Here is an 11617-nt window from a genome sequence, read left to right as displayed (position 1 = left end):
TAATGAGGTGATTAATATATTCAGTAAATTTTATGGTGCACAAATATCTAATTGGAGGCTGCAATTATGACATTAAAAGGGACAAATATTATATAAGGGACAAAAATTGTTACATTATATATTTCACTTTGCAATAACTTAATCCTGTCTCCCTAAATGTTTTAAATTTCAAGAGAAAAAAATGGCAGACATTTTAAAATAGCAGAATGACCAGCAGCACCAGCCTGGCCGACCAAGTAATTGGTCCAAATAATAGGACAAGTATGTACTCCTTCATTCAACGTCACGCATATGGTAATCCCATGCTGTTCTCATCTACAGTTCCCTGATTGTGTAATGAGCTACTATCCACCAGAGGTTGAAGATTCATCTCCTCTCCCAAACCTCTAACACCTTCAGTTGGACCTACTTGCATTAGTGGCAAAATTACAAAATATATTTTTGTATAGATTTGAGCCATTCCAACACACACACACACACACACACACGCACACATACACACACACACACACAGTAACCCAGAGAAACCCTGAAATCACCCTGAATCACCCCAGCTTGAGGATTATATACAGGGAGTGCAGAATTATTAGGCAAATTAGTATTTTGTCCACATCATCCTCTTCATGCATGTTGTCTTACTCCAAGCTGTATAGACTCGAAAGCCTACTACCAATTAAGCATATTAGGTGATGTGCATAATTATTAGGCAACTTCCTTTCCTTTGGCAAAATGGGTCAAAAGAAGGACTTGACAGGCTCAGAAAAGTCAAAAATAGTGAGATATCTTGCAGAGGGATGCAGCACTCTTAACATTGCAAAGCTTCTGAAGCGTGATCATCGAACAATCAAGCGTTTCGTTCAAAATAGTCAACAGGGTCGCAAGAAGCATGTGGAAAAAACAAGGCGCAAAATAACTGCCCATGAACTGAGAAATGTCAAGCGTGCAGTTGCCAAGATGCCACTTGCCACCAGTTTGGCCATATTTCAGAGATGCAACATCACTGGAGTGCCCAAAAGCACAAGGTGTGCAATACTCAGAGACATGGCCAAGGTAAGAAAGGCTAAACACAAGCTGAAACGTCAAGACTGGGCCAAGAAATATCTCAAGACTGATTTTTCTAAGGTTTTATGGACTGATGAAATGAGAGTGAGTCTTGATGGACCAGATGGATGGGCCCGTGGCTGGATTGGTAAAGGGCAGAGAGCTCCAGTCCGACTCAGACGCCAGCAAGGTGGAGGTGGAGTACTGGTTTGGGCTGGTATCATCAAAGATGAGCTTGTGGGGCCTTTTCAGGTTGAGGATGGAGTCAAGCTCAACTCCCAGTCCTACTGCCAGTTTCTGGAAGACACCTTCTTCAAGCAGTGGTATGCATCCTTCAAGAAAAATATGATTTTCATGCAGGACAATGCTCCATCACATGCGTCCAAGTACTCCACAGCGTGGCTGGCAAGAAAGGGTATAAAAGAAGAAAAACTAATGACATGGCCTCCTTGTTCACCTGATCTAAACTCCATTGAGAACCTGTGGTCCATCATCAAATGTGAGATTTACAAGGAGGGAAAACAGTACACCTCTCTGAACAGTGTCTGGGAGGCTGTGGTTGCTGCTGCACGCAATGTTGATGGTGAACAGATCAAAACACTGACAGAATCCATGGATGGCAGGCTTTTGAGTGTCCTTGCAAAGAAAGGTGCAAAGACAGGCAATCCAACCACATGTCCACTAGATCCAATCCCTTCCGCAATGCTCCAAACCATCTCTCCTGACCTCATCCCTTTCATTTCTTATATCATAAACAGCTCAATCACATCCGGCCATGTACCATCTGCCTTTAAAGCAGACAGGGTTCTTCCAATTCAATTCACCACTGATCCAATAGATATGAACAATTACCGACCAGTTTCTCTCCTGTTATTTTTTTCTAAAATTCTTCTGTCCTGTGTCTACAATGAGCTATCACAGAACAACCTCCTGGATCCTAACCAGTCTACTGGTTGACACAGTTAACCACAAGACTCTCTTGTTTATCCTGAAGAGGCTTGGAAACGTGAGGTTACTTGACGTAACCCCGGTTCTCTGATAACATGAGTGAGGTATCTCACTATGGGAAACGCCCTCAGCGTGACCGATCGCGGAAGCACCAATGACACCACGTCCGTCGCAGACGGACCAATGGCAGCTGCACCCCGGGAGCCCCGCCTCCCTATATCAGGTGCCGCCGCCCACCGGAACGGCCTTCTCTAGCATGCTCTTCCCCGTGCCAAAATGCAAGGAGGGGAAAGCAGTGAGATACCTCACTCATGTTATCAGAGAACCGGGGTTACGTCAAGTAACCTCACGTTCTCTTTCAAACATTCGCTCGGTATCTCACTATGGGAAAGATATGGCCAACACCCGTATTGCATGCTTTCCGAAGTACCTCCGTCCGGACGCACACGGAGCCGAAACAACACTAATCAGCGGCACCGACACTAAGCACAGCGTGCGCAAGCGGCGGGGCTGTGACGTCGAGTCGGTAAAACCTAATAAATGTGTGTGGCGTAGCCCAGCTAGCAGCAGCACAAATATCACGTACAGAAACACCCCTGAATAAAGCCCAAGAGGTAGCCGTGGCTCTAGTGGAATGAGCCCTAAGCCCCTGCGGGGGCGGGAGACCCCGTGCATGGTAGGCCATGCCGATAGCCTTCACCAGCCAGTGCGATAACCGCTGAGATGAAATCGGCTTACCTCTGTATGGAGGAGCCCAGGACACAAACAGCTGGTCACTCCTCCTGAAAGCTCTGGTACGGTCCGTGTAAACCCGCAAAGCACGTACCGGACACAAACAATGCAGCCTCCGATCTTCTTCTGAAGTAAATGGAGGGGGGTGAAAAGCGCTCAGCTCCACAGCGCTACAATTATAAGCAGAGTTAACAACCTTGGGAACAAATGCAGGGTTAGGTAACAGCACAACTCTAGCATCGCCCAGGCCGAAGTTCATACAAGAAGGATGAACAGAGAACGCATGAATCTCACTCACCCGCTTCGCTGAGGACAGCGCGAGAAGCAAAGCTGTCTTGAGGGTCAGGAGTTTCACACTCACTTGTTCCAGAGGCTCAAAAGGAGGTTCTGAGAACATCTGCAGGACCAGGGGCAAGTCCCACGAAGGGACGAAAAGCTGACTAGCCGGCCGGAGCCTGTAGTGAACCAGTCGCCGGGACGAACCGAGCGAAACAGGCCCTTGTGAGTGAGCATTCTGAATCTGAACCGCCTGAGGTGTTTGTTGAGAACACGCAGGTCCAGAATAGGGCGGAGCCCTCCGTCCCGCTTTGGAACCAGGAAATAGCGAGAATAAAAACCCCGCTGCATTTCCTCCATGGGGACGGGCCTTATTGCCCGTTTGCTCAGAAGGGAGGTTATTTCTGCCTCCAAAACCTGAGCGGCATCCCCAGTTGCCAGCGACGAAACCACCCCGATGAACGCGGGGGGACGTGCCGCAAACTGCAGCCTGTAACCTTTCCCTACCGTCGCCAGGACCCAGGGGTGAACTGCGCATGCGCGCCAGCTGTCGAAACGGCGCGCAAGGGGGTTCATCTGCCCCACCAGCGGCGCGTGAGCACCATCTGGTGGAGGCGCAGAGGCATGACACTCTCCGCTTAAGTTTCGTTTTCGTTCGTGCGCCTGCGCCCTCAGCCCTAGGCGTGGATGCGGCAGCGCCATTTTTAATGAACCCTGAGAACGGCAAGGGGAAAATGAACAGGGACAAACCCGCCTTACCCGCTCCACTCTCAAGCTCGACCGAACGAGCTGAGGGGAGGGCGTAAGTGGAAGCACGATGTGAACTGGTGCCTTGGTCCTGCAATGAAGCGGGGGAACAAAAGTGGCCGCTGAACATTGAACAGAACGTACTGCCGACGTGCACACCGTCGCCCGTTTTGCTGGGGGAGGGGCGAGCGTGACGTCGGTCAAGGGAGGGGGGAGGCCAGAGACCACGTGGTGCTGGCGACGCCCCTGGTGTGAGGGAAACGAATCCCTAGGTCTGCCGGTGCTTCTTACCGCTGGGGGGAGGAGCCGGGCGGTGCTGTGCAGCAACCGCCGCGTATGACGGCTTTGTCCCCTGTCTGGAGCTGGTAGCCCGGTGTTGAGCTCGGGGTTCAGCTGCCCTCCCCGTGGCTCGCGGGCCAGGTGACCTGAAGTCAGATCGGAAACCCCGGTGTTGAGGCGGGGGTCCCGGGCGGGGGGGAGGGGCGCGCGGCGCCGGCTTGCGAGGCAGACAGAAGTCGAAGGCTTCTCCCTCTTTCTTCTGGAGATCGCATCTCTGCCGCATTGCCTCGACTGTTGGGCCGAAAAGGTTCTTACAGTCCACCGGCGCGTCGAGAAATTCAACCTTCTCCCGGTCGGTGAGACTGGATAAGTTTAACCACAACGAGCGCTCACCCGCGACGGCGAGACCCATTGTACGGCCACAACTCTGAATCGCGCCGCGTGAAGTGCGCAGATTCAGGTCTGAGATCATGCAGATCTCCACCCAGGTCGCTGGATCGGGGTTGCCAGAGTCCAGCTACTTTCCCAGCTCCTCGAGCAGTTCGGCTTGGTACGCCGTCAGGAGCGAGGTCACGTTTAGCGCCCTGGCGGAAAGCGCGGAAGATTTAAAAATCTTCTGATAAATGGACGCGGTAAAGCGATCCAGTTTACCTGGGAGCGACGGTCCTGTTGACGAAAATGAAGCCCTCCTGGTCGGGTGGAGGTGATGAGCCACCGAAGCCTCGACCGTGGGGGGGCTGGAGAGCCCCAGCTCCTCCATGTCGCCAATATCCAAACCCGAGTAGCCCTTGACGGGAACGCGGTTAGAAAAGGGTTTATCCCAGGACCGTCTGACCTCGGTCACACACGCAGGCACCGCGGGAAGCAATTGGCTGAATGCGGGCGGACGAGAAGGGAGTCTTTTCCCGTCGAAAAAGTCCCTCTCAACCCCGAGGTCACCACGGGGGGCTGGCCATGCAATGCCCAGCTTGGCCGCGGCTCTTTTACACACCTCGACCAAACCGAAGTCCCCCGTGGAGGGCTCGCTGCCCTGAGCGCTGGGAGGTCTAGAGGGCTGCGCATCCGGGAGAATGGCATCCTCGTCGTCCTCCTCTGGCTCATCTCGGAGGAGCTGATCGTCATCCTCCTCCTCGACGTCCGCCTCCTCCCTGTCCGCGAACACGTGCTCGTCGAACAGCGGGGGCAGCATAGGGGACTCGACGTCCATTATGTCTGCCCAACTCGTGGAGGCGCGGGGTGGAGGGGGTTTTGAGGCGCCCTCCGCCGCGGTTTTAGGCAGCAGACACGTGTCGGCGCGTGTGGACGCGGCGATACGTAGCCTCCTCTCCAGAGTTTTCACCGACATGGCTTTGCAGTGAGCGCAGCCATCCGGGTCCGCAAGCGACGCCCGAGCGTGCTTCACCCCCATGCACGTGATGCACATGGGGTGCGGGTCCTTGCCTGAGATACTGAAACCACAGGCAGCGGGGCAATAGCGGGACACGACGCCCTTTGTCCCGGAGGACCCGGCGGGAGAGGGGCTGGCCATTAGAACCTGGTGAGAGCTCCAAATGGCCGGGGACACTCGCCACAACGCGTTAGCGTCGAATTGAGTCCTTTCGCTTTATTTCTGCTTTCCTACCCCTCGCCTTGACGCGTTAGGCGGTATTCGGAGGGCAGCGGGGGGTGAGCCCACTGTTCCTCCACAGAAACTAAGACAAAGGAAGACCTCTCGGTACTACGTGGAGGGTGACCGCAGACCTGCGTTCCGCGGCGAGGTCCTTGACGGTTCGCCTGTGAACTGTAAGCAGGGGGCAGCCACAATCCGGGCACTGAGGAAAGACCGCAGATCTTCACGGGGAAGAGTGCGAGAAGGCCGTTCCGGTGGGCGGCGGCACCTGATATAGGGAGGCGGGGCTCCCGGGGTGCAGCTGCCATTGGTCCGTCTGCGACGGACGTGGTGTCATTGGTGCTTCCGCGATCGGTCACGCTGAGGGCGTTTCCCATAGTGAGATACCGAGCGAATGTTTGAAAGAGAACCGTGGTTCAGCATGGCAGTGGATTGCTACCTTGATGAGCAATCTTACCAAGTGACTTGGAAAGGATCCACCTCACGTAGACTCTCCACTGGCTCTCCCTCAAGGCTCAGTACTAGGTCCTCTCCTTTTCTTTCTCTACACGAAATCACTGGGTGAGGTCATTTCCTCACATGGGTTATCCTACCACTGCTATGCTCATATTCTCTTTTCCTCCCTCAGATCTACATGCTACTTCCAAAATCTCTGTCTAACTGACATCTCATCTTGGATGGCAGCCCAATCATCTCAAACTCAATCCCACCAAAACTGAACTAATTTTTATTCCAGCAGATTCTTCACCACATCAGAATTTTTGCTATTTACCAGGACAACTCACAGCTCTCTCCTTCTACAACAGCCCGCAACCTTGGAGTAACAATAGACAACCAACTCTCCTTCTCATCTCACATCAGCAATCTTTTCAGCTCATGTAGAGTCCGTGTCCACAATATCAGACAATATCAGACAAATCCATCCTTATCTGTCAACATAGGTCACCCAGCTACTGGTTCAGTAATCTCATGACTGGATTACTGTAACTTCCTTCTAGCTGGTCTACCTCTATGTACCATCCGTTTACATTTACATTTAAGGCATTTGGCAGACGACCTTATCCATAGCGACTTACAACGTGCTTTCATGTTACCATCAATGAAGTGATCCATTCTGGTTCACTAGGTACCCCCAACTATTAATACAATCTTTTTATTGAATATGTTGTAGTTTCTATACATAAGTCAGACTATATGAAGGTTACAAGTTAATTTAAATATTCTCTAAAGAGGGAGGTCTTAAGGTGTCATTTGAAAGTGCTCAGTGACTGTGCTGTTCTGACCTCAAGGCGAAGTTCATTGGACCACCGAGGGGCCAAGACAGAGAAGAGTCTAGATGAGTGTCTTCCTTTTACCTTCAGAGATGGAGGGACCAGGCGAGCAGTAAACGGAGTATATGATGTATAGTTGTAGAGGTTGGATGGTACATAGAGGAAGATCACCATCCTACCTCACAGCCCTTATTATACCTCATATTCTCTAAGCCTCCAATTTTGCTTGCCTGGTCCCTCCATCTCTGAAGGTAAAAAGAAGACACTCATTTAGATTTTTCTCTGTCTTGGCCCTTTGGTGAACTGAAATGAACTTCCCCTGGATGTCAGAGCTATTCTGTATTTTCTTTTATATTTTAAAACTTGCAGAAATCCCATGTCAACCGTATTCAATGTCAATAGCATTCAACAGCAAACTATAATGATAATAATTATTTTTAGTACTCATTTTAATTGCAAATGTGTCAAAATAATCACTGGAATGTCACAATAAGTTGCTGGGATCTTACAGAACATTGAGTCAGGAAAGTAGGTGAACCAAGATTTTTTTTTAAATAATGGATCCACTTAGTACCTTTTGGAGTCTTTGAAGAAATATTCTAAAATTTGTTAATTTAGCTGTGATTGTTTTAGAATATATGTATCACTTCAGCATAGCCCAGAAAAGCACATGCGGACATATATATACTGCAGCTGATCTTCACAATGAATTCTATGCTGCTAATGAGATTACAGTGCACTGTGAAATGTAGGTTACTTTTTAAGGAGTCTTCCATGCTAGCTTTTTTCCCCTTCTCCAGGGCAAAATGAGTTTTCTTGACATCAGTCAGCTCGACAAATTAATTGTTATTCCTTCCAAACAGCCTGGATGCAAAGCTGCCTAAAAAAATCAATGCCAGGAATTATTCTAAGCTCTAAAACATCAGAATCATTTAAAGGTGATGGTAAGTATGTAATCCCACATAAGACCTTTTCCAAACCAAGTTCTTCAAATTCAAATATTTACGTAATGCTGCATGTGTCCGCTGTGCAGTGATTTTCATGATAAATATTGTTATGCCTACATCTCTCTCACTCTCGCTTTTTTGCATTTATCAGGAGTGAAAATATTCAGAATATTCATAGCAAGTCTACATCATGTATCCCTCTGAAGCATTTCTTGATTTGTCTTGAGGTCTGAGTTAACATTGAGAAAACACATAACTCTTCCCGGACTGATGCTAGTGGTTTGCACTGCGCTGCCATCCATTTGGTGTGTTGGACTAATTGTCATTCTGTGAAAACCTGGAGCATCATTATCTAACCCTTAGGCTGAAAACAGAGTTGAAAGAAATAGCACACTTTATTTGCATAATATTTACCCTAATGGTTTTTCCATTAGGATAAAACTATCATCTGCATAACAAAATGGATTTAGTGGTGTATGAATTCATATCTAGTGAGGCACACTGTGTCTTGAAGGCTGGGCCTGTCATTCTGTTTTGACTACTTCAGCGACATGCAAAATGCATCATCAACATACAAATAGGATGAAGTGCTGGAGCTATGCTCACGGCTATTTTTTTTCATTGTCCACTATGTAGGGGTGATTTTAGCTTTTTTAAAGAAACTGTTAGTTTTAACTTTACATATAAACTTTACATAGTTTAAACTTTACATATATCAAATAAAAAGTATGAAAATGTAAAATGTTGGAAAGAACATTTGTATGGAACTGACTATACAGTTGCAAAATATAATTTTTATTCTGCAGTATGAGATTCTTCCATTTAGAACCTAAATGGCAGCAGTTCAATAAAATAATTGTGTCATGGAGAGTCATGGAGAAAAGACTCTCTGATAGAGGCTATCAGATTATTCCGGTAGCTTCTCACAGTTTATTGACATGCATGCTGGTGATAACAGCTATCTTCTGATTAAACAAGACACTTCAATTAATAACCATGTTGTGTCAAAACATGCAGCACTCATCTGCTCCTACCAAGGGAGGGTATTTCACAACTGATAAATGGTAAGATATATTTCTGTGCTTATATTCACTGTGCTTATGTCTGTATGATTACAGATACCTGACTAATATTTTTTTTATTCATTCATTTTCATTCAAAACAGCTGTGAAATTTAATACTTTGCAACGGTTTAATACTTCATCATATATTAAGCATTTTTTTATATTAAAAAAAGTGAAGTGATTGTCACATGTGATACACAGCAGCACAGCACATGATGCACACAGTGAAATTTGCCCTCTGCATTTAACCCATCACCCTGAGTGAGCTGTGGGCAGCCATGACAGGCTCCCGGGGAGCAGTGTGTGGGAACGGTGCTTTGCTCGCTTCCTTAACCGCTAGGCCACCACTGCCCCAGTGTGGATTAAGTGTGGATTAGTGTGGATTAAGTGCCATGGGAACAGGGGTATAGTTTACATATTTTGAATAACTTGTCTGATGTGTCATTTTTATCTTTGATTGCGGGTAATCACTTCGCCCATGCAAAGGCATCTGTTGTTTTTTTAATAATTCCACTATTATGAAAGTTTCACTTTGTGAGTTCCCCTAGCCTGTCCTGACAGTTGAGACAGCATATGGTTTATTTCATAATACAGATTCATTTTTGTTTACAAATAGAAAATATTGTGACTATTGAATCGTAGTGGGACAAAATTGCATAAAAAAGAAAAGCTATTGAAACAGGTAGGATGTCCTCCTTGGGCACTCCTTGAGTTTTCAGGCAGAGTGCGGTACAGCAGCAGTGGACAGACCTCTTCGTCATCCTGCAAACATCCTTCACCTGCCACAAAACAAAGTTGCAAATGGGGGGGGGTCTGGTGCGAAGCACAACCAATGCGAGGTTGGAGAACCATCCATTTACTGTAAAAACACACACACAGGCAGGGATGGAATCCCAATTAGAACATTTCCGTCACCTTTCACCCAGCAGGATTCAAATGCAAGAACCTAATGCAGGTCGGATCTTTGGTTTGATGATAGCGATTATGCTGTTCCGCATGTTGCATTTTGTGCTTTTTTATGCAGGTGGAACATTACGGTTGATGAATGCACTGCCTTCCCGTCATGCAGTATAAAGTGAATTCCCCTAATAGGCCTCTTCCCAGGCGGGCACACCTCTGACAAATGACTTCCTCTCGCACCATGCACACGCACCGCTCACATCCATTACCTTCGCCGACTGTGCTATCATGCACCAACACAATGAGGCACTGGTGCTGACTCTTTAGAACACAGACAAGTGGCTCACACATGCAGTTCTGGCAGATGAGTGCAAATACAAACATCCCTGCCAGGGAGAGAATGACCCAGGACTGTTGTGTTCTTAGGTGCAAATTGTACAGCTAAAAAAACTGCCTGTGCACACAAGCAAATGTGTGCAATGGAGATAATCTTATAACGTGTGTGTGTGTTCATGGCAGTGATCAATAGAATCCCCTTGTAAGTGACACAAAATGGATTTATTGGAATGACTAAGAATTAATTAAGAACTTTTGCTGTCCAAAACAAAAGAACAAATGGACAAAACCGAGTGCCAGGGCAGGCTTGACTGTGTCCGACAATCAAGTCACTGCAGCTCTGTCTTGGTGCTTGGTGCTTTTTACCTCAGATGCCGCAGTGGGATTGAGGCCACCTAACAAATAAGATGGAGCATCGTTCGAAGTGCATTATCATACAATAATGAAAAAGAGACAGAAGCACCTTTCGTGTTGTAATGTGCTCTCGTCTGCTGAAAGGCCATTACACAGGTAGCCAGTGCATTAAGGTGATGGAGAGTGATCCGAGCAAGAAGGTATCAGTCATTGTAAATGGCTGAATAAATTGTGGACCAACATGGCGTCTAGTGCTGACAGCTTCATGGATTCCTTTGAAATCAGTAACATTTCATCACTGCCCAGGACAGGAAAATTGAGCACAGTGTTTAGATTGGGTGATGCATTAATCTCATGGGCATGTGGTGCCCTCCAAATGTGCTGAATTTCTTTTCAAATGCAATCTTACTGTTTCTTAATTTTTTTTAATAAGACAACAGTAATCAAACAGACCAAATAAGAATCGAGTATTACAAGTATGTGGAGCAATATGGGAATGAGGCAGAACCTCAGGTAGACCATAAACTAATACATTAACGCTGTGTGTCGTGATTATGGGTCCTCAATTCCTAAACATCGTGGACAGAGTACTACAAACCTTCTTTAATTAATATACCAAAGAGCAATATACCAATCAGTAATGATAGTTCAACAAGACTGAAGAATATTCTGCCCACCCAAGACTTCTAAAAAAAACTTGTGAAGTGAAGTGAAGTGATTGTTATTGTAAATAACTGTCCACAAACAGTGCATTCTGACAAGTTTGTATACGTAGCAGTACTAACTTTTTCAACCTTGGAAAACTTGTAACTTTCATATGTAACTTTCTGCATCAATTATTAATGAAATATAGTGCAGATATACATTTAGTAAAGCAGGTAAACACATATGTGGTGTTGAGTTTCAGAGTGGAGAAGCACAATAAAAAAAATGTCAATTCTCATCCACAGATTCTCCCAGTCCCTTGCTCTTGTACACTCACTTTCACACTCCCACACAGGATACAGTCAAAACACAGCCACTGTAGGAAGAAGGGAAAAACCTTTTTTTCCTTTTCCTTTTTTTTTTTTGTAAAAATGTTTCAGTTCCGCCACACTTCAGTAAAAGCTGCTA

This window comes from Denticeps clupeoides, chromosome 5 (genome assembly GCF_900700375.1).
Source record: "Denticeps clupeoides chromosome 5, fDenClu1.1, whole genome shotgun sequence".
In the NCBI taxonomy this organism is placed as follows: domain Eukaryota; kingdom Metazoa; phylum Chordata; class Actinopteri; order Clupeiformes; family Denticipitidae; genus Denticeps; species Denticeps clupeoides.
This window is presented reverse-complemented; position numbering follows the sequence as displayed.